At 45.2% G+C, this 24,403-nt stretch overlaps 1 protein-coding gene across 2 annotated transcripts in view; it reads left to right on the top strand.

Moving 5' to 3' along the window:
• The first annotated feature begins 15,303 nt into the window (after nucleotides 1-15,303).
• Nucleotides 15,304-24,403, top strand: part of CUL1 (cullin 1) — a 48,789-nt gene continuing 39,689 nt past the window's right edge. The window contains exons 1-2 of one of the 2 annotated variants that reach the window (XM_051610511.1): nucleotides 15,362-15,402; nucleotides 16,261-16,335. The gene's annotated coding sequence lies outside the window, so the exon portion shown is untranslated. Of the gene's footprint in view, nucleotides 15,403-16,260; nucleotides 16,336-24,403 lie in introns of both variants that reach the window. The other variant, XM_051610512.1, reaches the window with a different exon arrangement.

The following is a 24,403-nucleotide window of genomic DNA, read 5'->3' on the forward strand; positions in this document are numbered from 1 at the left end:
AGAAACTGACTATTTACTCTACTGAGTGTATGCCTATCACTTTTTCCTCACAATGGTATGAAGTTAGTTGTTATTAGCCAACAGAATAGGTCTCCTAGTTATAAAAACTCATTAGGTTTTCTCCGACTTCTGGGATAGGACCATGAAGGCATTCTGGCAGCTCTCTCATTATGCATTACTAAAACCTGTCTGATCTAGACAGAAATCACACAAACTATAGACATATAATGACTATTCTTTACACTACCTCAAAATAGTGAATTCACTCAAGGTTTTGGCTGTACTAGATGTTAAGAACCTAGAGACCAAGTTTCATAATTTAAAGTACTGGGTTCCAGCTATAACACTTTTCAAATGTAACATCCTGGGTTCTGTTGATACCAAAGCAGCATTCTTGATACTATATCGTTCATACACAGTTCAGACCATCACTAAAGTACTGCTTTGCCAGTCTCTGCAACAGTCAGCAAATGAAGCAATGGCATAGAGAAGCTGTGAGCCGCTTCCCCTAGAAATGTCTTTCCCAAGCCTGTTGGTGGTTAAGAGGCATTTGGACAATGCCTCTAATAATAGGCTTTAACTTTTGGCAAGACCAACGATGGTTGGAGGTCTGTTTCTTCTCCACTTCTCTCTGCAGAGGAGGCCTGTCAGCTGCCCCAGGGAGTGCGAGCGACCAGGAGTGGAGGGAACAGGGTGTGGCTTGTCAAAAGAGCATGACCTTGCAGTTTGCTCAGGCAGGTCGTGCTGGGAGGGCTCTTCCTTCAAAGGGCTCAGCTCCAAGGTAGTCTGCACGGGTCAAGGGTGCTCATCTTAACTACCAAGGCAAAATGGTGAGCACTCGGCAGAGAGCAAAGGCCGCAGCTCCGGCTGGGGGTTCTACACCATCCACTCTGGTGGCAACTGATGCCTTGACTCGTACAGAGCTGCTGAGGGGAGAGGTGGCTGTACAGACTGTACAGACTGCAGGCTGTGGGAAGTGCCTGCACCTCTTGCATGGGGCAGGACTAAGTGGGAAACAGTCATGCATAGGGTGTGCCCAGGTAGAGGACCTCCTGCAGCAGGTGGCCGAGCTGAGGGAAACTGTGAAAAGGCTGGGTATCATCAGGGAGCTAGAAAAGGACAGAGATAGCAGGATCCAGCCCAGGCTGCACTGAAACCACAGCCCGTGGTCACACAGCCAATAAAGGCCCCACCAGCACGCAGAGAAAGGAGGGAGGCCAAGAAAGAAGAAGAATGGAAGATTCCAAAGATAAAAACAGCAGGAAGAAGGGCTTCACACAAAATCCAAGGTGCCCCTGCAAAACTGCTACACGGATCTCCAGACTGGACAGGAAGAAAGCCAGGTGGCATCAGGCAAGTTGCTGGAGCCAAACAAGACAGTCCAACTATCTCAGCATATATTGACAAGTGCAAACAAGAGGAAGCAATGGGTGATAGTGACAGGAGATGATCATCTGAGAGGCACAGAGACACTGATCTGCCAACCAGACCAGCTCTCTAGAGAGGTCTGTTGCTTGCCAAGGGCTCACATAGGGGACATCACTGAAAGACTACCTAAACTTGTACATCTCACTGACTATTACTCACTCCTGCTGTTTCATGTGGGTTCCAATGATACAAACAGGAGCACTCTGAAGACTATGAAGAAGGATTACAGAGCCCTGAGAGCAGCAGCGCAGGACTCGAGAGCACAGATACTATTTTCATCTATCCTCCCAGAGAACGGGCTTGAAAGGGTAAATCACATTGGGAAAATCAAGAAACAGTTACAGGAGTGGTGCCACAGCCAGGGCTTTGGTTTCCTAGACCATGGGACTCGCTTTGAGAAACCTGGTCTGCTGGGGGCTGATGTGATTCATCTTTCAAGGAAAGGGGTGAGTATCTTTGGCAATAGGCTTGCCAGTCTGGTAAGGAGGGCTTTAAACTAGAGTTGCTAGAGGAGGGGATCCTCAATGCATCCCACTGCCACCACTTTGAGGCCAATGCCACTAATAGATGCCCTGGGCCTGGAGAAGGATCACAGGCCAGCAGGAGAATACCTGTAATAAAGGATAATGGCATCCCAGGCAGTGAGGCAGATTCAGTGGGGGCCCAACTTAAATGCCTCTATGCAAATGCAGGTAGCTTGGGGAACAAACAAGAGAAGTAGAGAATTGTGCATGCCTGCAGGGTTGTGATGTTATTGGCATCACTGAGATGGGGTGGGATGACTCCTTTGGCAGGAGTGTGGGAATGGAGGGTATAAGCTCTTTAGGAAGGACAGGAAAGGGAGAAGAGGAGGGAGTGTTGCCCTCTACATCAAAGACCAGCTGGAGTCCCTGGAGCTCCACCTGGGGATAGATGAGGAGCTGACAGAGAGCTTATGGGTCAGGGTTAATGGGAAGAGTGGGGCTGGTGATACAACAGTGGGAGTCTGCTACAGGCCACCTGACCAGGATGATGGAGCAGATAAGGCCCTCTACAGCCTGATAGGTGCAGCTTCCCATTCACAGGCCATGACAACACAAAAAGGCATCAAGCAATCTAGGAAGTTCCTGGAATGCATTGATGACAATTTCCTCCTCCAAATGGTAGAGGAACCAACAAGAAAAGGTGCTATGCTGGACCTTGTTCTCACCAAAAAGGATGGCCTGGTGGACAGCATGAAGCTTAAGGGCAGCCTTGGCTGCAGTGACCATGAAATGGTGGAATTCAGGATTTGTAGGTCAACAAAGAGGGTCTGCAGCAAGCTTGCTACCCTGGACTTCAGGAGAGTAGACTTTGACCTCTTCAGGGATCTGCTTGGTACGATATCATGGCATAAAATCCTGGATGGGAGAGGAGCCCAAGAAAGTTGGTTGACATTCAAAGATTACCTCCTCCAAGCCCAGGAGCAATGCATCCCAAGAAAGAGAAAGGCAGGCAAAGATGCCAGGAGACCTGCATGGATGAACAGGGAGCTCCTGGACACTCTTAGACAAAAAAAGAAACTACAGAGGGGGGAAGCAAGGACAGGTAGCCTGGGAGAAACACAAAGAAGCTGTCAAGAAGCCAGGGATCAGGTCAGGAAAGCTAAAGACCAGATAGAATTAAACCTGGCCAGGGACATCAAGGGTAATAAAAAGTGCTTCTACAGGTACATCAGTGATAAGAGGCAGAACAGGGAAAATATGGGCCCTCTGTAGAAGGAAACAGGAGACCTTATCACACAGGATATGGAGAAGGCTGAGGTACTAAACTTTTACACCTCAGTCTTCACTGGTAAGGGCTCTGAACATACCATCCAGGTCACAGAAGACAGAGATTGGGAAAAGGAAGATCTGCCCACTGTAGAAGAGCAGGTTCAAGACCATCTGAAGAACCTGAAAGTGCAAAAGTCCATGGGACCTGACAAGATCCATCCACAGCTCCTAAGGGAGCTAGCAGATGAAGCTACAATGCCGCTCTCCATCATATTTGAAAAGTCATGGTGAAGTTCTTACTGACTGGAAAAGGGGAAGCATAACCCCCATTTTTAAAAAGGGAAGGAAAGAAGACCCAGGGAACTACAGGCCAGTCAGTCTCACCTCTGTGCCCAGGAAGATCATGGAGCAGATCCTCCTGAAGGCTCTGCTAAGGCACATGGAAAACATGGAGGTAGTTGGAGGCAACCAACATGGCTTCACCAAGTGCAAATCATGCCCAACAAATTTGGTGGCCTTTTACAGTGGGGTCACAGCATCAGTGGACCAAGGAAGAGCAACTGATGTCATCTACCTGGACTTGTGCAAAGTTTTCAACACTGGCCCACAGGACATCCTGGTCTCAAAACTGGAAGGATATGGATTTGATGGATGGACCACTCAGTGGATATGGAATTGGCTGGATGGTCACACCCAGAGAGTAGTGATCAACAGCTTGATGTCCAGATGGAGCCCAGTGACAGGTAGTGTTCCTGAGTGGTCACTACTGGGACCGGTGATGTTTAATATCGTTGTCAGTGATATGGACAGTGGAACTGAGTGCACCCTCAGCAAGCTTGATGACAACACCAAGCTGTGCGGTTGGGTTGACATGCTGGAGGGGAAGGGAGGCCATCCAGAGGGACACTGACAGGCTTGAGAGGTGGGCCCATGCCAACCTCATGAAGTTCAACAAGGCCAAGTGCAAGGTCCTGCACCTGGGCTGGGGCAACCCCAGGCACAAATAGAGGCTGGGCAGAGAATGGATTGAAAACAGCCTTGAGGAGAAGAACCTGGGGGTGTTGGTAGATTAAAAGCTCAACATGAGCTGGCAATGTGCTCTCGCAGCCCAGAAATCCAACCATGTCCTGGGCTGGATCAAAAGAAATGTGGTCAGCAGGTCGACGGAGGTGATCCTGCCTCTCTACTCCGCACTTGTGAGACCCTGCCTGGAATACTGTGTCCAGTTCTGGAGCCCTCAACACAGGAATCACATAGAGCTCTTGGAGCAAGTCCAGAGGGCCACAAAGATGATCCAAGGGCTGGAGCACCTCTCCTATTAAGACAGGCGGTTCAGCATGGAGAAGAGAAGGCTCCAGGGAGACCGTATAGTGGCCTTCCAATATCTGAAGAGGGCCTACAGGAAAGCAGGGGAGGGACTTTTTACCAGTCTTTTTACCAGGGTGTGTAGTGATAGGACAAAGGTAATGGCTTTAAACTGGAGGAGGGTAGATTTAGGTGAGACATGAAGAAGAAATTCTTTACTGTAAGGGTGGACTTCAAGAAGTGTTTGGATGATGCCCTCAGACACATGGTGTGATTCTTGGGGTGCCCTACATAGGGACAGGAGTTGGACTTGATGATCCTGATGGGTCCCTTGCAACTCAGCGTATTCTATGATTCTATGATCTCATGCATTAGTGTAAACAAATCTTCACATCACAGCAGTACTGGTAAATCCAATGGAGGGCATGTGCTGAGGACACCAGTTAGAAACAGCAGCAGCTGCAGGCAGGGCAAAGGGAGACCAGATGGAGGGAACTGTAGCAGCAATGCTCTTGCAAGAGCTGTTCTTAAGCAAAGGTGGAAAGCAGGAGAAACCATGAAGGGACAACTCATTGCCAGTTCACACAATGTCCTGTGTTGGTACCAAAAGGGAAGGGTGGGCTCTAGAAGTAAAATAGCAGTAGTGACCTTCCTAGCCAAGAGAAGAGCCAAATGATGGATTAAAATCTCTTCTCTGTCTTAGAGAGACACCTTGAGTGCCTGATAAAGGGCACTACTGACAAACTGTGCTCTGCTGGGTGAAGGACTAGTAGTGTAATTTAGCACTGGCTGGCATGTCCACTCATGGGCCCCAATGTGAGCCCCATACCAATGCTCTCTTTACAGACAGAGAAGTCTTCACAGCCTCTAACAACCCAGGAGCTGCTACAGCTCCAGTCACTGTCACCCATGGAGTCACACCACAATTACCAAAAGCAGGGACCTGCAGAGGTTTTCACAGCATAGGCTACATTTCAGAGAGGTTTTTGAGTATCATCTGTTTTCCTGACCACACAACCAAACTCTCTTCCTACCATTCCTGCCAAATCTGTGTTACACTGACACCATGCACTGATATATGCAGATAATGCATGACATTACTGCAGATCATCCCCTTTGTGATTGTTATAATTAATTGGGTTTACCTGTCAAGCTGGTGAGAAGTTGGGATACAAATATTTCCTCCACCTCTAGTCTTTCACGAAAAGCTCTCCAGCAGGACCTAAACCATAAGCTGTAAGCATATAAACTCTGAAGTATCATGGCACTGAAGGAAAATGACAAGCAGCTTCTCAGTATTTAAATATATTATGTCATCTCATGATGTTCCTTAATAGACCTTCCTGCTTGGAGGAATTCTGGGTATGGTGGCTAAACTTGATACTGATTAGAGAGTGTAAGAGTTGATCAGAAGATCAGTATTGTCTCAACATTGTTGCCAGTGACTAGACCCCAAAATCTGGACTAACATCTTGACAAGAGTTTGCAGGGGCTTGAGGAACTGGCTTGCAGATGCAGAAACCATGGAGAATGGACAGAGGTACGGACAGTACCGGTACCTGGTACGGGTCTATTCTACTGGAGCAGCAAAGCAAAGAACTGCTGTCAAGAAGGATGGATCGCGCTTGCTGTGCCAACACCGAGGAAGCCTCAATTGAACTTTCCCCATTATAATGTTATTATAATACAAAAACACACCTCCTGGCAAGAAGCCACCCGCCTCCAAAGCTGGCCATGCCTGACACTCCTCTCTGGGCATGCGTGGAAGCCTCACTCCAGACAGGTGGAGATTGGCACATTTCCACGGGACAGAAGTGGAGTGGGGGTGGGTCCAAGGAGGAGCGAGGTGTGCTACCCAGGATAAAAGATGGTTCCTTAGTAACCAAACTTAGAAGATCTTCCCCACCGAGAGATCCCGACAATCAAAGAAGAAGCAGCGGAACGCCTTCTAGATTTGGGAACACAGGGACACCTTTGGACCCGTGGTGGTAGCTATTATCCTTTCTCCCCCTCTTTTTACTTAATCTTTCCTATTTTTCTTCCTTTCTATTGCATGCTGCTTTACGGGCAAGACCAATAAAGTCATTGTGTGCTGGTAACTTAACTCTCTCGGCTTGTTGCCATTCTGGATCACAGCTGAAATGAACCATCGTGCATCCACCAAGGAGTGGATCGTGACAGAGAGAAACTTAATTCCCCTACAAGAGAATGTGTCCTGTGAAGAATCTAAAAGGGATCAAACAAAGGAAAGCAAGGTCTTGGAGGGTCTGAAGCTTCAGCCTGAGTAAGCATGCAGAAAGTAAAAACTCTTGTTTTGAATCTGCTGAATGTGAAGAGCTGAGCTGTGACTTGGAGGAGGAGTGTGCTCTTGTAAGACTTCTTGCTCTTGTTCTCCTCCCTTCAGGAAGAGAACTTGTGAGAAATAATTGCACAAGTTAAGCCCAAAAAGCAGTGTTCTATTAGAAAAAATGCTCACACAGAACAACAATTTGCTTCAGTATATGTTGTGTCTGTGAACAGCTGCCTTTATATACATCATCACAAAATATCAAACCACTGCAGAAAACAAAACCAACCAAACAAAAAAGGAATACATCTTTTACTAAGCATGAATGAAGCTCATAGTTCTGCTTCATTAGGAGTTGGTTAGCTGACCAGCAAAATTAAAATAAAAATAAAGAGAAGCATAACCAAGGTTGTCTTGCTGTCTGTAAAAACTCCTACAAAGATTGAGCTCTAACAAGTTAAAAACTTCATAACACTGCTTTCTCTCAGCACTCATAACAACCTTTGCTGGTTTTGGCAAACATATTAGCTGAAAAAAACCCACATTAAAAACAAACACAAAAAAAAACCCAAACAAACCACCAAAAAAACCCCCAGCTGTAGTTTAGTAATCTTAGACTATTAGCAAATCTGACCCTAGGGACAGTAAATCCCACCTCCCAGCCGAATGGCATAACAGCTCCCCACTCTTGTTCACTTTTGCGAAGCACAATAAGATTCATGCTAATACAACCATAGCTTAGTGCTACATGGGAAGCACATAAATGAGGAAAATTTATAAGTCCTGTCAGAGAAAGAAAAAAAATTAAGACAAAGCTCTCACTTCAACAAAGAAAACAGAACTCAGTTTCTAGTACCCATACACAGACTTTCAGGTAAAATTAAATGCTCTGTGTTAAACAAACTGAAGATTTAGGAGGTAAAGGGGGACAGAAAAGAGAAGAAAAGTAGGGTATATAGAGTTCTTTCAGACGAAAAAAAAAAGTGAAAATTGCATCTACTACGATCTGTAACAATTTCTGAAAATTTTAATCCACACAGAACTTTTCTTGGAAAAGAAAACCTTTTGTAAAAATTTACTCAAAAAGTGGTAATTCAAAGCACTCTGTCTTGAACTGGTTAATGCCAGACTCAAGTACAAAACCCTTGGAGGGTCTAGAGAGAATAAGACTTCTGAGAAAGCAGTTTGGTTAGGCAATGGGCAAAACTTTGTCCCATTTCAAAGGAAGAGAGAATAGCCTTCATTGGCTTCCAGTTTGATAACACCAGATACAAAAGAAAGCTTAAAAATACACTTCATATATAAATTTTTTAAACACATTGAAGACTGAAAACATTTGGTTGTTCCATTTAGTTACAGAATCTTAGAGGTTGGAAGGGACCTCGACAGATCATCTAGTCCAACCCCCCTGCCAGAGCAGGATCACCTAGAGCACATCACACAGGAACGTGTCGAGGCAGGTTTTGAATGTCTCCAGCAAAGGAGACTCCACAACCTCTCTGGGCAGCCTGTTCCAGTGCTCTGTCACTCTCACAGTAAAGAAGTTTTTTCTGACATTTACGTGGAACCTCCTATGTTCCAGTTTGCATCCATTGCCCCTTGTCCTGTCACTGGACATCACTGTAAAAAGCCTGGCTCCATCCTCCTGACACTTGCCCTTAACGTATTTGTAAACATTGATGAGGTTGCCCCTCAGTCTCCTCCAAGCTAAAGAGACCCAGCTCTCTCAGCCTTTCCTCATAAGGGAGATGTTCCACTCCCTTCATCACCTTTGTGGCTCTGCACTGGACTCTTTCAAGCAGTTCCCTGTGCTTCTTGAATGGTGGGGCCCAGAACTGGACACAATATTCCAGATGCCGCCTCTCCAAGGCAGAATAGAGGGGGAGGAGAACCTCCCTTGACCTACTAACCACGCCCTTTCTAATACACCCCACGATGCCATTGGCCTTCTTGGCCACAAGGACACATTGCTGGCTCATGGTCATCCTCCTGTCCACCAGGACCCCCAGGTCCCTCTCTCCTACACTGCTCTCCAGCAGGTCAGCCCCCAACCTGTACTGGTACATGGGGTTGTTCTTCCCCAGATGCAAGACTCTGCACTTGCCCTTGCTGAATTTCATCAAGTTTCTCTCCGCCCAACTCTCCAGCCTGTCCAGGTCTCCCTGAATGGCAGCACAGCCTTTCGGTGTGTCAGCCTCTCCTCCCAGTTTAGTGTCATCAGCAAACTTGCTGAGGGCACACTCTGTTCCCTCATCCAGGTCGTTGATGAAAATATTGAATAGTACTGGTCCCAGTACCGACCCCTGAGGGACTCCACTAGTCACAGACCTCCAACTAGATTCTGCCCCATTGACTACAACTCTCTGACTTCTTCCTTTCAGCCAGTTCATGATCCACCTCACTACCATCAAGACCACACTTCCTCAGTTTGTCTACAAGGATGCTGTGGGAGACAGTGTCAAATGCTTTACTGCAATCAAGACAAACCACATCTACCGCCCTACCATCATCTATCCACCCAGTTACTTCCTCATAGAAGGCTATAAGGTTGGTCAAACATGACTTCCCCTTGGTAAAACTATGTTGACTGCTCTTAATGACCCACTCATCCTTGATATGCCTAGAGATAGTGCCAAGAACAAGTTGTTCCATCATCTTTCCAGGGATGGAGGTGAGGCTGACCAGTCTATAGTTACTCGGGTCCTCCTTCTTGCCCTTCTTGTAGACTGGAGTGACATTTGCTATCCTCCAGTCCTCAGGCACCTCTGCTGTTGCCCACAACTTACCAAAGATGATGAAGAGTGATGAAGAGCAATGACCTCCCCAGCTCCCTCAGCACCCGTGGGTGTTTTCCATCCAGACCCATTGATTTATGGATGTCCAGGTTGCTTAACTCATCCCTAACCCAATCCTCATCTACCAAAGCAAACTCCTCCTTTATCCTGGCTTCTTCTGGAGCTTTAGGGATCTGAGGCTCCTGGGGAGTCTGCAGCAGGAAAGACAGAGGCAAAGAAGGCATCAGCACCTCTGCCTTCTTTATATCCCCTGTCACCAGGGCACCCACCTCGTTCAGCAGTGGGCCTATATTGCCTCTAGTGTTAGCTCTATCTGCAACGTATTTGAAGAAGCCCTTTCTATTGTCTTTGACCTCACTAGCAAGGTGTAGTTCCAAGGAGGCCTTAGCTTTCCTAACTGCCTCCCTACATCCTCTGACAACAGTCCTATTTTCCTCCCAAGTAGCCAGCCCCTCCTTCCATGATGTATAGATTCTTTTTCTGCTTGAGTTTTCCCAGCAGTTCCTTGTTTAACCATGCGGGTCTCCTGGCTCCCTCACTTGATTTCCTACCCATTGGGATGCTCTGATCCTGAGCTTGCGAGAAGTGGTCCTTGAATGCTGACCAACTATCTTGAGACCCTTTATCACCTAGTACCCTGTCCCATAGGACTTCTCTTAATAATTGATTGAAGAGGCCAAGGTTGGCCCTGCAGAAGTCCAGGGTTCTGGTCCTGCTAGGTATTCTGTTCCTCCCACACAGGATCCTGAACTCCACCACCTCATGATCACTGCAGCCAAGGCTGCCATTGACCGTCACCACTTCAACCAGACCTTCTTTGTTGGTGAGTACAAGATCCAGCAGCACTCCTCTCCTAGTTGGCTTGTCCACCATTTGTATCAAGAAGTTATCATCAATGCATTGGAGGAACCTCCTAGACTGTGAATGGCTGGCTGTGTAGGCCTTCCAGCAAATACCTGGGTAGTTAAAATCCCCCATGAGGACCAAGGCCTGTAATTGTGAGGCTGCTTTCAGCTGCCTGTAGAAAGCCTCATCAACTCCCTCATCCTGATCAGGAGGTCTGTAATAGATCCCCACAACTGTATCACCCATGCCAGCCTGCCCCGTAATTCGTACCCACAGACTTTCCACTTGCTCCTCATCAGCCCCTGGACGGAGCTCAATACATTCTAGTTGCTCTCTCACATACAGAGCAGTTCCACCACCTCACTTCACTGACCTGTCTTTCCTAAAAATGACACAGCCACCCATGACCACATTCCAGTCATGTGAGCTGTCCCACCATGTCTCTGTAATTGCCACCAGATCATAACCCTTAGAGCACACACAGACCTCTAACTCCTCCTGTTTATTCCCCATGCTGCCGGCATTGGTGTACAGATATTTCAGGGAGCCAGCTGAGGACACTGGTGGCACCCTTGGGAGGCAGGAGGCCTTCTGGTCTTCATTAATACTAGAACAATGCCCCACTAGTTCAAGCTCAGCTACAACCCCCTCCCACTTCGAATCTAGTTTAAAGCTTTGTGAATGAGCCCTGCTAACTCCTGCCCTAGGAGCCTTTGTCCCCTGCAGGACAGGGTCTTCCCATCCAATGCCAGCAGGCCCGGTGTCCTGGAAATGAAACCATCCAGGAGTTTTGTCCCCTACCCCCTTCAAGCCTAGTTTAAAGCTTTCTCAATGAGCCCCACCAACTCCTGGCCAAGAATCCTTTTCCCCCTTGTTGACAGCTCTATGCCATTGTTTGCTAGCATACCTGGTGCCCTGTAAACATCTGCATGATCAAAAAACCCAAAGTTCATCCGATGGCACCAGCCTCTAAGCCATACATTGATCAGTTGCATTTTCCTAGTTCTTTCAGCTTTTCCTGAAAAGATGAAAATTTTCCTGAAAATTACATGTCATAATATAACTTAAAAACCCTGCTATAATTCATCAAATAAATGTATTGGTTATTGAGAAGCACATTGACCAGTGTAAATTGTAGTGCAAAATTTTGTTACCTAGGATAGTTTTGGAAGAGGTCTTCAAGTGAGACTTCCAGAAGTCTTTTTCATTTTGAGGATAACTGAAGGATTTCAAAATTCTAAGTACCTTCCCACTGACTAAAAGGTATGAATACACTGAGGCAACTCTGGAAAATCTCTGAACTTTACACTAACTTTTAGGACAGATACAAGTCAAGCAGTGACCTCTCTGTTGTTATCTGTCTTCTCATCATATATTTTGTATGAACAGTAGTAACAATCTCAGTGCCTTGGAGAACTTTGCATCCAGGCTAGCTACTGCTATGTAGGAATTTTCTTTATCTAGTTCTTCAAAACTACTATTGACAAGCTGTAGTGGTGTTCTGTTGTTTTTGTTTCCTTTTTCTTTTGTGTCAGTATCATAATCAAACTAATATTTGTTTATATTCAAGCTGGCTGTAGTTTACGTAAGACGTCATCATGTGGTGTGCTGGACCACAGTCTCTACTTCTGCATAATTTAGAGAGTCAGTAAATTCCAATTCCAGAAGCTTTGTCACATTGTTTGGCTAAACACTTTTGCAATATTGCTTCTCTGTTTTTTAATTCTTATTTTGCCAGCCTGAATCACTGGTGCACTGGCAGCACAATGGAACTCATATTTTGTAAGAACATGGGAAAAATCTGGCTATCTTAGAATCATAGTCATAGAATGGCTAGGGTTGGAAGGAACCTTAGAGATTGCCTAGTTCCAACCTGCCTGCATAGGCAGGGACACATCCCACTAGACCAGGTTGCTCAAAGCCCCATCCAGCCTGGTCTTGAACACTTCCAGGAAGGGGGCATCCACAATTTCTCTGAGCAACCTGTTCCAGTGTCTCACCATCCTTACACTAAAGAATTTCTTCCTCGTGTCTAACCTAAATCTACCCTCTCCCATTGCCCCTCATCCTATCACTACACAACCTGGTAAAAAGTCCCTCCCCAGCTTTCCTTGAGCCCCTTCAGCTACTGGAAGACTGCCATAGGTCTCCCTGAAGCCTTCTCCAGGCTGAACAATCCCAACTCTCTCAGCCTGTCTTCACAGGAGAGGTGCTCCAGCTCTCAGATCATCTTTGTGGCCCTCCTCTGGACTCTCTCCAAGACCTCCATGTCCTTCCTGTGTTGAGGGCTCCAGAACTGGACACAGTACTCCAGGTACATCATCTACCCTTAGCCTATCCTTCTGGCTTTACTGAGGGGGTGATGCAATGAGTCTTTGCAGACAATCACTGTAGATAAGACTAGCAGGGAAAGTATCCCTCCCCATCCAGCCAGCCTCCTCTTGACAGTACAAATAAACTAGCACCCACTGCACCTCTGTGTCTTGGAATGACTCAGGTTTTTCCTCTTTGCCAGTGGAGCTTCCTACTCACATCTACAGCAAACATTGTTATAATCATTTTCTTGCTTGATGTGTGCTGATTCATTGCTGAAGCAACAAGTGCAAAACCTGCAAGTTATTTTCAAACCAGGCCCCTGCCAGCAGCACAGCAATCTCACTTCAGGAAAAACAGAGGGGAAGCTTCTCTCCTTTTATGCAAAGTACAATTCAATTGGACAATTTAAATTGCCATTCTGCTATAAGTAATGTAGTAATATTTATTTTGGCATTTAATTCCCTTTTCTCTCTGTGACCATCTGTATCCTGATACGGGAATTAATGAATGAGCCATGTTACGCATCATGTCTAAATCATCTAGTGAGGATTTTTTCATGGCCTAACTTTTCAGAGTGCCAACCAAGCTACAACCATCATGAATAAAATCAGAGCACTGTGCCTTGCCTCTTTAAAGTGCACACAAATCATAAGGCAGCCCTAGGGAAAATACTGAAACAACCCTTCAACACTCTAAACTGTCAGATCTCAAGCTTAAACTGCCATTAATCACAAAAGAAAAGAAACCCAGCCCAGTGCAGGATGGCGCTAATTCAGACCTTCCTTCTCGCTCTGGTTTCTTCCCTGTCATTTCTCTTCCACTTTCCTCGCTTATCCATGGCTCTGTTGTCCCCTTGGTTTAGGATTTTAAAACAACTATGGCTTTACCTCTGTGTAAATACAACATGCTGTAAAATATGGCATTAAAAGTTACTTTCCAAGATGGAAAAAAAAGTCCTATTTTTTTATGATCAGTCCACCCTCCCTTGGATTTGGTTCCTGCCTCTCAGATTATGTTGCTTGCCCTCACTCTCCCCAGTCTTTAACACACCATGCAGAACTGGCCATGCTGATGTAGCATTCAGCATGACTAACACAAACCCTCCTCTAGTACAACTCACATACGTCAGCAAGCCAGAAATTTAGTCATGCCTAGGAATGGTATTTGCAAAGTATGTCTACATGGACAAAATTAATATAAGCACTGCGATACCACCCAGCCGACTGAGGCAGTGGCCCTGCTACACATTAAACCAGTTCTTCAGACAGTGCTGCTCGGGTGCTTAGCCAGCACTGCTTAATTAGAAGAGCTGTGTCAATGACTTTGCTTGTGTCCATTTCAGTAGGCTGTGTCATAGTAAGGCTTTATTATACAGAGAAATAATTTTTCAAGCACTTAGGTGACTAACGGCCATTAGCTTTGAGAAGCCCAGTTTTCAAAAATGGTGTGCAGCTGATGGAACCAGGACACAAGCAAAACATTTTGCAAAGCAAAGCAATCTTCTGTTTCTTCCTGTTGCTTCCCTGTTTCTCTTTCTTATGAAGCTACTGCATTTGCTGGGTTTAACTCTTTATACCAACATAAAGGATAAGAACTTTTTATGACTGCATTTGAGTTGCTTTAAGTGCCTTCTGGTATAATCCAGATCAATCTGAGTTAATAGGTTGCAAACAGGTTCCTGTAAATACTTATCCCTAAATGACTCAAGACCAAATACCTTTACGTATCTTCAAGTAGCTCACAGCTGAACAATGTAACTACCTTTCTTTCAATTTCTACCCCGCTCTTCTCTCTGCAATGTCTCTTTCCAAGTTGTTTTCTTATTAATTTGAAATTCGCAATTACAGAAAGATTTCTATGTTCTTAGGACCGCTGCACGTTAATCACCATGGAAGCTTCTAATACAATGTTTACCTCGAGGTGACGTGAAAAATTAAAAGGAGAGCCTCACAGCTTAGCTTAACACTTGCTCGACACAGCTGTAACCATCCACTCAGGCTCCGAACCGGGATATGGTGCAGCTCAGCACGTCCAAGAGACCCAAAAAAGCCTTGTTTCTCATAAATACGATAGCAGCTTCTTAGTTATGGATGGAGGAAAGTCTTATCCCGTCTCATAGGGTCATCCCTAAACACCCTGCAGCTCTTCTGGCCCTGGACTAACTCGCAGGGGAGGAGGACGGAGTGTGGGAGCGATGACCCTCGGGCAGGACCAGGGCCTGGGCCGAGGAGATGGCAGCCGGCCATCCCGGCGCCACCGCCCTCCCGCCGCCGGGATGGGGACGGGGCCGAGCCGCCCCGGCTCCCCGGTAGCGCCAGGGCGGCCGGCAGCTGCGCCAGCCGCTGCCCGCCCCAGCCCCTCTCCGCCGAGGCCGAGGAGGCGGCCGGGCCCAGGCCACCCGAGCTCGCCCGGCCCGGCCCGGCCGGCGACGCGAGGCCCCGCGGCGCTGCGGCCCTGCCCCTCGCTCCGCAGAGCCCCGCGCCCGCCGCCCGAGGAAGGCAGCGGCCGGCCCGGCTGTGCCCGCCGCCCAGAGGCGAGGCGAGGCGGGGCGGGGCGGGGCGGGGGGCGAGGGGCGGCGTCCCCGGGCTTTCCCGGCCGCGCCGGAGGGAGGCGGCGGTGGCGGCAGATCCGGGCTGACGGAGGCGGAAGGGGCGGGCGGACGCGGCCTGACTCTGCGGGACGCGCGATGCTGGTGAGTGCGGGGAGGCCGCGGCGTTGTGTCGCAGCCAGGCCGGGCCGGCAGCGGCCCGGGGGCAGGCGGCCCCGGCGGGCCGAGGCCGCGCGGGCACGGGGGAGCGGGGCCTGGCACCGAGTCGCCCCGCGGGCAGCGGGGGCGGGGAGAGGGGAGGCCGGGCCTGGCCTGCCCGCCCGCCCGCCTTTCTTCTCCCGGGTGCGTATCTAGCTCCGGAGCGAGGGAGGCGGCGGGAGCTGGTGCCTGGCCCGCTCGCAGGTCCGGCCCTAGGAGCTGCGGGTGGGGTGGGAGCGGGGAAGCAGCTAATTGCGCACTCAGAATGCATCCCCCGCGTCGGGGCGCCGGGAGCCCTCCTCGCCGGCTGCCCTGGCCCCGCCGGGTTTACCCGCAGGCCGGCCTGCCCGTGTCGGCCCGGGCTTCCCTCCCGCCTCCCTGCCCTCCCCCACGACCACGGGCCCCGCATGGCCGGGGCTGCCGCGGTGGCTGCCCCTGCCTTTCTCTTCCGCCCTGCGGGCTCACAGACCTCAGGTCCATCTTCCCGCGCCCTGGCTTATGCCTGTCGGCCTCGGGACTGCCCACCCTAGCCGTCCCGGGCCCAGTTCTCTTCTCCCCGTAGGGTTTTGTCCGTAACATTGCTGGGCACTGTTTTCGGGTGTTCACTTGCCTTTTTTCCTCCCTGTCCTTCTCTGTGCCGCCTCCTTTCACCCTCTCGTTATCCCAGCCATCCCTAGAACCCTAGTGACACGAGTTTGTCTAGGAGCTGCTTGATTGTACCTAGAGAAATTCCCTCATGCCCCCTGTACCATTGTGGCTGCTCTGGGGATATTTCCCACACCTCCTCCTTGTCATCTTCTCCAGGTTTTTCTCACCGTCAAGGACTGCGCACCAGACTTCCTCTTGTTGCCGCCTACTGTTGTGGCCTTACCAGAGAAGGTGCCCTCTGTAACCTTTTGTCTGAGTGATTGTTAGTGCGTTTATTGCCTCCATCCAGATTACTAGTCCTGCAGCTTTTTGTCATTGAAAATAATCACCGCATTTGTTTCCCAGTCACTTGGCCACTGAAAGCTGTGCCCTTACTGGGATCCTTTTCCCATTCTTACTATTTCCTCTTCAAGTTGTATTTCATCACGATCATTATTCTGCTATTACCTTTCCACTTTCAGTTTCTTTCCCAGTAACTGTTACCTTCACCATTTTTTTTCCCTTCTGATCTTATTTTCTTGTCATTAAAACCTTTCTTATGATCTCACCTTACACTCTTTCCTTTCCTTTGTAGACTCACATGCTGTCTCCCCCACTTTGTTTAAATCCTCCAGCTGTGCCTTTGAGGAGAAAGGAATTTAACCCTAGGTATACTTGTCAGTCAGCACTGAGAGGACACTTGCTGGTTTCACTTTGCTTTAATTTATTTTGTTACTGACTTCCTCAACAACCTTTCCCCGTGTATATGTTCATATATAATTGTATATCTCCCCTGCCCCAATACATTAATGCTAGCCTGGGATAAAAAAGTCTGTCTTGGAAATCCTTTTGACTGGACTAGGAGGAATGATCCATGGGGGCAGAGGAACCTAGTGGCCATGTAACTTAAATTAGGCAAAATATTGTTTGTAATACCATATTGTGAATTCGTACTTAGTTGACATGGAGTGTGTTTGGGACGTGTCGTCTTTGGGGAAGTAGTAAGATACTTCACAGGTACCATGGTGTATAGTTTTTACTCCAGAGGTGCTCACAGTGAACTGCTGTAATGTTGTGTATTTTTGTTTAGGTGCCTGTATTGCGTTGACACTTTCTGTCTCTGCGGGGGACTACTAAAAACAAGTCCTTTCCTTCTTGTTGATGTCTCTTGTTTCTCAGTATTTGTTGCCCATCTTCTTACTTTGTCTTTCCTAGTTGCTTTGGTTCTTAAGATTGGTTACATTTGAGGTGCAATTAAAACACTGGATGTAACTTGGATACTGATTTGAGGGTGGCTTTTTTGTATTATTAGTCTTAACATTCAACTGTATTGTTATGAAAACAATACTGAGTCCTTTGAGAAAGTTATCTCAGCTTAAGAAGTGCTTTCTTACAAGTTACATGCTAAGATCTTCTGAATACTGCTTTTTATCTGTTGTGTTTCTCAAGTAGTTCCTACTTCTGTGTAGTCACAAATATTTCGGTTTTATTAAGCTGGGTCCAGCTAAATGATGAGTCATATCCTGGGTGTCAGTGGTTGCGTGAGTTTGGTATACCTGGGGTCTTTTTGACATTGAAGTTTGATTGTTGATTTTGGTTTGCTGTTTTGTTTTTGGTTGGGTTTTTTTCTTTCTTTTTTTTAAATAAGATTCCTAGTGGATGACACAGGTTTACAGATGTCCCACTTGCACTTATAACAATTCTTCCTCAAGGTGAAGAATTTGTATCATCAGTGTGAAGAGTTGTCTGGGTAAGAGGTAGTTGGTGTGTTACAGTTGGATAGCACAGTGTCATGTGTACTGCACTTTTCAACCAGGATTTTCTAATTTGCCAAGAGCAGAATCAGATTAAAGTGGCAAGTGGCTGGATCAGTGCTGCTGTGCGACCGCATGGCTATGCTGTTGTACTTCCCGTGCTGTCCAGTAGGGTCTGTCTGCACGCATCAGAAGGAAAACAGGGTATGTGGCCCACTTGGATGGGCATGACTGGAGGACGTGCACAGGCAATCCCAGCGGCCTACAAATCGGTACAGTCTTGTTGCTGCACAGAGCTGGAATAAAGAAGAGTGTGGAAAATTTGTTTTTGGAAGTTCTGCATGTGTTTTAGGAATGCAGGAACTTGCTTTAAACATACTACTTAGGTGCTAACATTGGGGTGTTGGTTTTTTTTGCAAGAATAAGCTAATAAAAGCTTTTAAAATACTGTATTTTTCAGTATAATCTTCATGTAAATAAGTGGTTGCTGGAACCAATATTTAGAGACCTAAGTAAATGTTGTAACCTATATGGAGTGCCACCTTAAACTACTTTTTTTGGTTATAGAGACCATTGAGTTTCCCTTATTTGTTAAAGGAGAATTTTCAGTGAGGAAAAGGCAAGAAAATGCAGTGGTTGAAAAAATTACAGAGAGCTGGTAAGCTTGTCTACATAAGTAACTTGCTGTTTTATTATAGGAGTTGTAGATTTTTCAGTGGAAGAACTACTGCATATAGACTACTGATGTTTCTCCAAAGCTGCAGTTTAGACCTGTTACAGATGTGACTAAATGACTTGGTAATAAAATTGTCCTGAGCTGATGTACCCTTTTGTAGTGGTGTAACTGGTAGCTTTGAACCTAACTACAGAAGTTGAACACTGTCAAATTTAAACACTTGTTGCATTATCCAGCATGGGTAGTTATATGAGGTTAAATCAGGGAGCAGTTGTAGTACAGCTGCAGAGAAAAGCACTGGTTTAGGAAATAATGTGTGCCCCAGTGGGTAATGTTCTTTTTGCCTACAGAACTTCAGATGCCACAACAGTGAACTGCTTCGTGTTCTCTTGCCTCTTCTTATAAAAGGTACTTAAGATAGCTTGGACCTCTTTGCCAGTAGTATCCTGGACTTGTAAGAAGAACCATAACCAGCAGGGTGAGTGAGGTGTTTCTGAAAAGCTGAACATGAGCCGGCAATGTGCACTTGCAGCCCACAAAGCCAACTATATCCTGGGCTGCCATGAGAAGAAATGTGGCCAGCAGGTCAAGGAAGGTGATTCTGCCCCTCTACTCTGCTCTGGTGAGACCCCACCTGAAGTAATGTGTCCAGTTCTGGGGATTCCTGCACAAGACAGACATTGACCTGTTAGAACGGGTCCAGAGCAGGGCCACAAAAATGATCATAGGGCTGGAAGAAAGGCTGAGAGAGTTGGAGTTGTTCAGCCTGGAGAAGAGGAGTCTCCAGGGGACTTTGAGGCCTTTCAGTTCTTGAAGGGGTCTTATAAGAAATGGTGAGAGACTTTTTATGAAGGCATATGGTGACAGGACAAGAGGCAACAGTTTTAAACTGGAAGAGGGTAGATTTAGATTGAACACAAGGAAGACATTATTTAGCATGAGGGTGGTAAGACACTGGCACAGGTTGCCTAGGGAAGTTGTGGATGTCCCCTCCCTGGAAGTGTTCAAAGCCCCATCCAACCTGGCCTTGAACCACTTCATGATTCTTTATGTAACTATAACTTTGATGTGATGTTCTTCCAAAAACTCAGGAAAAAATACTATAATCTCATTCCCTTTTTATTGTTCTTGTTTTGGAATCAGGAGTTTCACCACTGTAGCTTGTTCTAGCAGGTACAAGGCATTGCTTGACATCAGTGCTAAGAATAGAGGATCAAATACATTTTCTTTAAGGTCTTTGTAGTTATGCACTAGATTCAAATACCAGTTCAATACTGTTGGCTTCTGTTCTTCAGAAGTATGTAAAGGTGATACAAAAGTCTTTGGACTTAATTATTTTTGTTCTAGTTTATATTGCTGTATGTCTCAAACTTGGTTTACTGTGAAGGAGAAAAGGAAACTTTTTACTCACATAGGATGTTGAGGATCATGATGGTGAAAATTTTTTGTAGTGTGGGCAGCTTCTCACTGCTCTAATGTAATTTACTGTTCTTTTGAAGATGCACACATGCTTCTCTTCTCCCGTTTCTGTGGAGATACTGGTGATTTTGCTGCTGGAACCCAGATGTATTCGATTAATTAATAGATCAGGTAGATAAAAGTTAATTTTTTTAAATGTAAAGCAGGGAGGTAAAAGAACTTTGGTTATTAAGAATGCAATTTCAGCCATAGCTGAACTTAGAAACTTCTTGTTTGTATTTTTAATTTACATCTGATGTGACTTGATTTTTGTTGCTCTGTGTGTTTAAGGTTGGACAATGTGTGTCAATTTTAACGTTTTACAAAATTAAGCTAAACTGTTTCTCTTCTGTACCAGGCATGCCTGTTGCAGTAATTAGAGTCAAAACGGATTAAACATTTGCTGAAAATTATATTGAGTTTATGAGGAATTAACTTTTTGTGAGGTATAAATTCGTTGCTATGAGATAGGTCTGTTACAGTTCAGATTTCATAGTTGAAGAAGAAAAATTGCGTATCCCTTTCTAGACTTTTAATTAGAGAAAGTTCTCATTCTTGCTTGCTGTGGAAGTAAGTGTGCCTTGTCATTCTTTAGGCATCTGGAATGAAATATGTAGGAGTTATGTGGTTCATTGCTAGCAGTGTTTGGAGCATTATACATAATAGGAATCTAGATCACTAGCAGATCTATCTGTGCAGTTAATGTAAACCCAATTTTAATAAAAATAATAAAAAGAAGGGATAATTTTCAAAGAGTAGTGATTTTATCACATGCAGGAAATTAATGCAAGTAACTGCAAGAGTACTTGATTTGTAGACTGTTTTTATGTGATATTTGCAATCCTCATCACTTCTGAATGAAACATTAGAATGAAGGCAAAAATAGGGGAAGCTTCAGTATTTAAGCCATACTCTTGTGGTTTGAAAATGTCAGACTGTTTGCCAGGTGAATCGGTGCGGCCATAATCTTTATTGATAAATTGAAGTGGCAAACTGCATTGACTTGATCAGTCGAGCTTTTGAAAAAGTAACAAGATGAAAGATGCTGTAAAATTAGCAAGTGTTTGGGAAGAGATTCCAGCCAGAATTGCTTTATGTTTGTTAATGTTAGTACTTTTTAAATGTACTGGTATGAATTGCCACCTTCCAGGAGCATGGGAAAACTCTGTGGAAACGCTAGTATGGGTGAAAATTACTGTTTGTGTCTAACAGATGGGAGAGTGTACACTGTGTTACATTAAGTGCTGTTATAATGGAGACTTGCCCTGCGAGTTCTGGTGGAGACCATGCAGTGTCTGAAGTGGACTGTATGACCACACATAGATACTTTTCTTAGTGGAGATTACATGATGTTTTAGCTTATTAAGTTGGCTTTAGTTGAAGTTTTGTTGGCTAGTAAGAGCTTTAAAGATAGCAGTTATGTGTAAGAATTGTCCTCACAGGATCATTAGGGTCTCTAAACTTACCTAAGGTATTTTGGAGTTCCCAGATTATTTTGTTTGTTCTTGTTAAATTGAATTTGATATGATTCTTCTTTGATGTGATTCTTCCCCTCTACTCTGCTCTCATGAAACCTCACCTGGAGTACTGTGTCCAGTTCTGGAGCCCCCAGCCTAAGAAGGACATGGAGCTCTTGGAGCAAGTCCAGAGGAGGGCGGTGAAGTTGATCATAGGGCTGGAGCACCTCTGCTTTGAAGCCAGACTGAGAGAGTTGGAGTTCTTCAGCCTGGAGAAGGCCCCAGGGGCCCTTTCAGTACTTAAGGGGGCCCCCTAAGCTGGGGAGGGACTGAAACTGATACAGATTGTAGGATGGAATTCTTTACTGTGAGGGTAGTGAGACATTGCATCAGGTTGCCCAGAGAACTTGTGAATGCCTGGACTGTTCAAGGCCAGGTTGGATGGCCCTTTGAGCAACCTGGTGTACTGATATAGTGGAAGATGTCCCTGCCCATGGCAGGCATGTTGGAACTTGATGATTTTTAAGGTCCTTTCTAACCTACATCATTCTGTGACTCCTTGCTACTATCTTTGTCCTGCATCTTTCAGGCCCATTCAAGAAATCCATCCTCATGTGTTTTGTCCTTCAAGGCTTATGTGTATATGGTTTTTGTTGTTGGATTTTGTTACTGTTGGGTTGTTTTTTGTTTGTTCATTTGCTTTTTAATGAAGGTTGTATCAAGATATGATTTAAAGCCAGAGAAAGCAGGGACTACTTGGGGCCCTTTGTCTTATGTAAATCTTTCTTCTCTTTACCATGCTTGTGTCTTGACTTTATTCTCTTTGCACACAGTGTTACTCTAGTGTTACTCTTTTCCTACTCTGCAGTCATTTTCCAAGATGTGAGAGCTGAGCATTATCAGTGTTTTAAGAAGCTATGAAGCTTATCACTGCAATCTCAGTTAAAAAACACTGTAGGATTTACATCCAATTTATAGTACAGGAAAACCTGAGACCTCAGGTTAGGAAGGACATTTTCAGTTTAGGAGTAGTCTAAAAACTCTCTACACAAGGATTACTTGGAACAGCAAAAAAGTGAAATGCCTTACAGGTGGCCAAACAAAACCTGAAAAATTTTACCCGTATAGTAGTGTTAATGGTAAGGGTCCCTTACAGTATTTGTGAAGTTGATGTTGATGCAGAAGACTACCATGAAACATTTGTTGTTGGCAGAACTGTTAATACTGATAAAAGTTAACTTCAGTTGCAAGTGCAGAAGGGAGAGGTGACTTCTGTAGATGCATCAGCAAACCTTTTCTAGTCTAGACCAACCCTCTGTATATTAGGCAGCATGTATATGGGTTTGTTTTGTATAAACTATTGCATTACTCTAGTGAGATAACTGAGAAGTTGCAGGAACTGTTTGCTGAAGGAAGACAAGGGTAAAGCTGATATCTGGAATACACATTTTTTACGGTAGTTGTGGTTTTATTTTGCTGGGGCATGGTGGTAATGTCTGCAATGGACAGATTCTCCAGATTTTTCTTAATTGCACATTTGTAGCATGAAGAGTGCTATGGATGTTAGCTTGCTTGTAGTCCTGCCTTAAAGGATTGTGTTACTTTATATGTATAAACTGTCTACCTAGTTTATAGTCTGTATATTTAGTGACCTAAGATAACTTCAAGACAGAAATGTCAGTGCTAAAAAGTGCTGTGTGCAGGACCATGACTTAACTGAGCTATGTTATATCATAGATTTGGGCTCATAATGGTAACATTAGCTTAAGTCAGGTAAACACAAAAAACTAATTTGCAGGTTGGTATATGTAAAAACTGTCTTTTAAGTAATAAATTCTGAGTGCAAGTGATCCTAGGGACAAACCAATTATTTATCTTGACTCTTTCCACTCCACCAAACATACATGTGTTCTGGAATGGAAGTTGTGTCCTTCAGGAATCAAGAGAGAGCTTTAACCTGGATTTTTTTTTTTCCCCCAAGAAATAGCTTAGAAATTGTAAGGGCAAAGAAATAAAAGGTGAAAGAGAATTTTAAGTGTCTTCCAATCCTACCCCAGTGCTTTTATCTGATTAATCATGCAGATTATATCTTACAGAGGCCTGACTAGTATTGGAGGGAGGTATATAGTTCTCAGCTGTGTACTTTGCATTTACGTGCCTTTTCAAAAGGTGTATGTTTGCGTGACTTCAAGAGGAATCTTAAGCCTGATTTGTAGCATAGGTAATTTGCAGTGTCTGTAAAACTGTCCAGGTTTGGTAAGACAGGATATATTAATAATAAATTGACTTCTTTGGTTACCAGAGGTGTTTGGTTTATTTTTTGGTGTTTTGTATCAAGTCTAACATTGAAAATAAGTCTATGGATGCTTACTGTAACTTAAAAAATATTTTGGTAAGTTATATTAATACTTTAGGGTAACTTCAGCTATAGTAATTTTGAAATTTATGTAAGCTAGAGTGTAAAACGGCATCTAATATCTTAAGTTGTTTTTATGATAGTATCAGAACAAGCAAACAGCTTGTGTGAGAACAAAAAGGTAGTTTTTAGTGTGCTCCTGTTTTAGTATTTTGAGAATACTTTTTGTGCGCTTGTGTCATATGGCATCGTTTCAATCAGTACTGCATCTCTTGGGTAAGCTTAATAGTTTCATTGGCTCAGTGTGGAGGTAGCAGAGACTTTGAGAGTAGAACTGCTTGGGAAACCTTTTTCAGTGTTGCTGTTTGCTGAGTACAAAAGCATCTGTTGAATTTCTGCATCAGATTTGCTGAAATAAAGCAACAGAAGGTCAGGATAAGGTATGTGAGAGGAGTCAAGCTGGAAAAATAAAGAGGAGAGAGTTTGGCAAGAGGAATTTAATTTTGTGTTTTTAAGTGTGTGGCTGTATTAAACCTACTCTGTTTCTTGTCTTTTGAAGCTGAAGACTAAACGTTTATTATGCTTTATTCTTCCAGCAAAGAAGGGTGATGTTTTGCTT

Source organism: Apus apus, chromosome 2, assembly GCF_020740795.1.
Source record: "Apus apus isolate bApuApu2 chromosome 2, bApuApu2.pri.cur, whole genome shotgun sequence".
Taxonomy (NCBI): Eukaryota; Metazoa; Chordata; class Aves; order Apodiformes; family Apodidae; genus Apus; species Apus apus.